Genomic DNA, 6,000 nt, shown 5'->3' with positions numbered 1-6,000 from the left:
AGCTGACCTAGCTCAAGACTACTCTAAGGACTGTAAAAAATTCTTTAAGAACGCTAAAGAGTTTACAAAGAAATATGTGGAAAAGCGACATGTGGACTAAAATCTGCAACTGATTCCAGCAAGTGTGAGCAGAGCCCTTGAGCAGTGCATTCAGACACCCATGAAGGGGAAAACTGGTATGTGCCACTGCCTGGCATCTGCTTACAGCAGTTACTAACTTTCTACAGTTTTTTTTTTTAAGATTTGTTTTATTTATTTCTCTCCCCTTCCTCCCCCGCCCCCCGCCCATTGTCTGCTCTCCATGTCCATTTGCTGTGTGTTCTTCTGCTTCCGCTTGCATTCTTGTCAGTGGCACCAGGAAACTGTGTCTCTTTTTTGTTGCATCATCTTGCTGCGTCAGCTCTCTGTGTCTGCGGTGCCACGCCTAGGCGGGCTGCACTTTTTTCACGTGGGGCGACTCTCTTTGCGGGATGCACTCCTTGCACGTGGGGCTCCCCGACGTGGGGGTGCCCTGCATGACAAAGCACTCCTTGTGCGCGGCTGCACTGCATGTGGGCCAACTTACCACACAGGTCAGGAGGCCCTGGGTTTGAACCCTCGACCCTCCATATGGTAGGCGGACGCTCTATTGGTTGAACCATGTCTGCTTCCCTACAGTTTTCTTAATGAAAAGTGGTCTAGTTACCTTTAAAGAAAGGATTTAAAATTTATAATGTTCTAGTTCCGCTTTCTTTGTTTTAAAAATCACTGCTTCAGTCTACTTTGGGGAAAACAAAAAACAAAAAACTACTATGCTTTGGAATAAGACTAAAATCAGAATCTACTCTTCTGAAAAATAGTACAAAGTATGCTAAAACAAAGTTAAAAAAGATTTATAATATTTATAGTTTTATAATATATTTTTAAGACATGAATGGTGCTAGACATTTCAAAGACATTCAAGTATTGAATGGCTGACTAACATGTTAAAGGCTAAGCCCTTCTCTTGTGAATAAAACCTAAAATGGTCCACATAAGCCAAAGAACGCCGTATGTCAGCCCAGAACTACACAGGAACTGAACACATTGTGCTTCCTCAGGTTTTCATTCTTAAAGCTCTCAAGATTTTAATCTATGGCTAGAGACAGAATATCTAAGATAAATAAATGCAAGAATATTGAGACTAGATTTTAACATTGACAGGAGGGATTAAAAGATACACAATCTCTATTTCTTGGTTTTAAAATCCTGGAAAGTCTTTTCATGAAGAAAGGGGATGAAGAATGAAAAGTCACATTAATTCAAGTGAAAGAAATTCTACATTCTATGGAAGACTAAGCTGCACAAAACCAAAAGCTCCTTGCCTAGTAATGGAAGCTATATTTTTCTTACCCTCTGATGCATCTATTCACAGCAGCTCGAATAGATTCTGAAAGCAAAATTTGTTCTGGGTGTGTTGAGATTATCTTCAATGCTTGTAACACTGTTATGGGTGTGGTGGTTTGTTTTCTTTTTAACCACGGATCGAACCCAGGTCCTCCATATGGTAAACGGGAGCTCAATTGCTTGAGCTACAGCTGCTTCCTGCTTTTTTTTTTGTTTGCTTGTTGTTTGTGTATTTATTTGTCCTGGGACCAAACCCAGGACCTCCCATATGGGAAGCAGGTGCTCAACCACTTGAGGTACATCTGTCCCCCCAGGGGCTCTTTTTTAAAAAAAGGTTTTTAAAATTTATTTATCCCCCCCCCCCATTATTTGCATTTTTCTGTTTCTGTTTGTTGTGTGCTGGTCTTCTTTTTAGGAAGCACTGGGAACCAAATCTGGGACCAAAGATGTGGGAGGGAGGCTCCTAATTGCTTGAGCCACCTCCACTCCCTTCGTTGGGTCTCTCATTATGTTTTCCTCACATCTCTTGTTGTGTCTCTTGTTGCCTCAGCTCGCCGTGCCTGCCCATTGCATCAGCTCGCTGTCTTTCTCTTCTCCTTTAGGAGACACTGGGAACAGAACCTGGCATCTCCCATGTGGTAGGCGGGAGCTCAGTTGTTTGAGCCACAGCCACTTCCCCTGGGTGCTTTTTTTTTTTTTCTTTTTTTTCCCCTGGGTGCTCTTTTGAAAACACAAATCTGACACTGCCAAAAACTTTTTGGTGGCTCCCATTACCTCAGGATAAAGTCTAAAATTCTTGGCTTGGCGTTCACGGCCTTTTAGAGTTGACTCCATGGGCTTAAATTTAACATCCTAAATCTATAACAATCTTCTGTGTTTTGTTACCAACTTAACTTCAATAGTATATACACACTATGTTCCTATACCCCTCCTTTCCCCTACTTTCACTCTTTTATAAACTCATCTTCAGCTTCACTTTTACCCTCAAACTCTGCCTCAGTCATGCCGTACCACTCCCCAGTGGCAATCCTTCCCAGACGGTTTGTCTTTTTAGGGAATTGGAGGGACCTTGGGCTAGTCACCTTGCCTTTTTTCTCTAAATTGTGGTAAAATATACATAACATAAAAATCATTTTAGCCATTTTAAAGTACAATTCTGTGACATGAGATACACTGACAAGTGGTAACCTCCACTACTATTTCCAGAATATTTTCATCATCCCAAACACATTGGGATATTCACACCCATTAAACAGTAACTCCTCATTCCCCCTTCCACCAGCCTCTGGTAACACTATTCTGCTTTCTATGGCTATTGATTTGTTTATTCTAAGTATTTCATATAAGGAAAATCATACAATATTTGTCCTTTTGCATCTGACGTACTTCACTCAACACGATGCCTTCAGGGTTGATCTGTGTCATAACATTTTTCAGCACTTCATTTCTTTTTACGGCTGATTAATATTCCATTGCATGCATATACCATATTTTGTTGATCCATTCATCAGTTAATGGTCACTTCAGTTGCTTCCATCTTTTGGCTATTGTGAATAATGCACAATGAACATTGGTGTACAAAAATATCTGTCTGAGTCTCTGCTTTCAATTCTTTTGGGTATATTCTTAGAAGTGGGATTGCCAGGTCATATGGTAATTCTGTATTTAACTTTCTGAGAAATTGCTAAACAGTATCAACTCTTGTTATTTTCTGTTTTAAAATATATCTTGGTATAATAGTATCTCATAGTTTTGATTTGCATTTCTCTAATTGCTAAAAAATATGGAATGCTTCACGAATGTGTGTGTTATCCTTACACAGGGGCCGTGCTAATCTTCTCTGTATTGTTCCAATATTAGTATATGTGCTGCCAAAGAGAGCATTCACCTTGCCTTTTAAGGCTTCAGTTTCCCCATCTGTACAATGAGAGGGTTGGACTAGAAATCTCTAAGGGCATATCCATCCAGGCATTGTAGGACCCTATGAAAAGAAGGAGGGAGAAAGGAATTTATATCCAAACCTGCTTATCCTCTTGCTTCATCTAGGTTGCCTAGCAATGAATGCCAACCCACTCCCCCATCCTTGGGAGTTTCTTAGCAACCTAATTTCTCATCCTCAGCTGCTTTCAGTTGTTGTTTTTTAAAAATTTATTGAAGTATATCACTCATAACTTAAACATACATAAACAGTAAGTGTATAGTAATAGTTGTGAACTTACAAAACAAACATGCATAACTTCATACAGGGCTCTCATTCCTCACCCTACCAGAATACCTTACATTGTTGTGAAACATTTTTAACTAATGATGAAAGAGCATCCTCAAAGTATTGTTACTGGGAAGCGGATTTGGCTCAAGGGATAGAACGTCCACCTACCACATGGGAGGTCCAGGGTTCAAACCCACAGACCTCACCTCCTGACCCGTGTGGTGAGCTGGTCCACGTGGAGTGTCGTGCCACGCAGCAGTGTCCCCCGCGTAGGGGAGCCCCATGTGCAAGGAGTGTGCCCCATAAGGAGAGCCACCCAGTGCAAAAAAAGTGCAGCCTGTCCAAGAGTGGCGCCGCACACACAGAGAGCTGATGCAGCAAGATGACTCAACAAAAAGAGACACAGATTCCCGGTGCCACTAACAAGAATATAAGGGAAACGGACTTTGGCCCAGTGGTTAGGGTGTCCGTCTACCACATGGGAGGTCCGCGGTTCAAGCCCCGGGCCTCCTTGACCCGTGTGGAGCTGGCCCATGCGCAGCGCTGATGCGCGCAAGGAGTGCCCTGCCACACAGGGGTGTACCCCGCGTAGGGGAGCCCCACGTGTAAGGAGTGCACCCATAAGGAGAGCTGCCCAGCGCGAAGGAGGGAGCAGCCTGCCGAGGAATGGCGCCGCCCACACTTCCCATGCCGCTGACGACCACAGAAGCGGACAAAGAAACAAGACACAGCAAATGGACACAGAGAACAGACAACCGGGGGAGGGGAGGGGAATTAAATAAATAAAAATAAATCTTAAAAAAAAAAAACAAGAATATAAGTGGACACAGAGAAGAACACACAGCAAATGGACACAGAGAGCAGACAACTGGGGGGGCGGGAAAGGGGAGAGAAATAAATAATAAATCTTAAAAAATATATATATTATTACTAACCAAAGTAGCTTACATTTGGTGTATTTTTCCCCACTCTATTGTTACTATTATTATTATGTATCATTTATACTTGAATATACATAAACAAGAAGGGTATAATAAAAGTTGTGAACTTACAAAGCAAACATGCATAACATCATACAGGAATTCCATACATCAACCCCCCACCACCTTACATTGTTGTGAGACATTTGTTACAAATTATGAAAGAATATCATCAAAATCTTACTCCTAACTATAATCCATATCTTACATTTGGTGTATTTGTCCTCCAACCCACCCTATTTTTTAAAAATATATTTTTATTACAGAAGTTGTGACCTCACAAAACAATCATGCACATGTGCAGAATTCCCACACCACACCATGGTAGAACATTTGTTACAGGTTATGAGATAATATCTTCAGACCATTACCGCTAACTGTGGTCCATAGCATACATTTGGCACACTTTTTCCATATTCCCCTGCTATCAGCACAGTACATCTTTGGCATAGATGCATGAATATTACAGTATTGCTGATAACCACAGTCCATAAGTCATTCTAGTTGTATTTTTCTCATGCTTCTCCATATTCTCATCACCCTGCAGTAGTGACGTACAACTGCTCTAGCTCACAAAGGACACTCTTGCATCTGTACCATCAACCACAATTCTTATCCATCTCTAGATTTACTATGTTATTCAGTTCCTAGATTATTCTCTAGCTTTCTTTGAATTGGCATTTATATTCCTGGACTACCCTTTCCAGCCACATTCCCATTTATAAACCAGTTGTTACTCACTATAATGTGTTACCATCAGCTCTCTATATACATTTCCACACTTTTACAGTAAAGTTAATTAAAATTTCTACATATATTAAGCATCAGTAGTCTATCTCAGTCCTCCTCTTATCTCCTTTAAGAATTCATCACCTACCACCAGGTCTTGAAGATGTTTTCCTACATTTTCCTCTGGAAGCCCCATGGTTCTTTCTTTTATATTTACGTTTTTGATCCATTTGTGTCAATCTTTGTATAAGGTGTGAAACAGGGGTCTCCCTTCTTTCTCTTGGCTATGGATATCCAGTTCTCCCAGCACCATTTGTTGAATGGACCGTTCTGCCTGAGCTGGGTGGGTTTGACAGGCTTGTCAAAAATCACTTGACCATAGATATGAGGGTCTGTTTCCAAACCACCAATTGGGTTCCACTGGTCTATGTGTCTGTCTTTATGCTAGTACCAAGCTGCTTTACCACTGGAGCCGGGCAATATAATTCAAGTCTGGAAGTGAGAGTCCTCCAACTTCACTTTTGCTTTTTAAGATGTTTTGGCTTTTCGGGACCCCTTATACTTCCAAGTAAATTTGATAATTGTTTTCTCCATTTATTTAAAAAATGTGGGTGGAATTTTGATTGGGGTTGCATTGAATCTGTTTATCAATTTGGGTAGAATTGACATCTTAATGATATTTAGTCTTCCAATCTGGGTTTCCTTTTAACTAAATGC

At 41.0% G+C, this 6,000-nt stretch overlaps 1 non-coding gene across 1 annotated transcript; it reads right to left on the bottom strand.

Annotated features, from left to right (window-relative positions):
* Nucleotides 1-3,142: 3,142 nt before the first annotated feature.
* Nucleotides 3,143-3,249, bottom strand: LOC111765494 (U6 spliceosomal RNA). Its single transcript, XR_002797813.1, has one exon. It is a non-coding gene; the product is annotated as a U6 spliceosomal RNA (small nuclear RNA).
* Nucleotides 3,250-6,000: the final 2,751 nt, after the last annotated feature.

The sequence above is a fragment of the Dasypus novemcinctus genome, chromosome 24, assembly GCF_030445035.2.
Source record: "Dasypus novemcinctus isolate mDasNov1 chromosome 24, mDasNov1.1.hap2, whole genome shotgun sequence".
NCBI lineage: Eukaryota > Metazoa > Chordata > Mammalia > Cingulata > Dasypodidae > Dasypus > Dasypus novemcinctus.
This window is presented reverse-complemented; position numbering and strand designations above follow the sequence as displayed.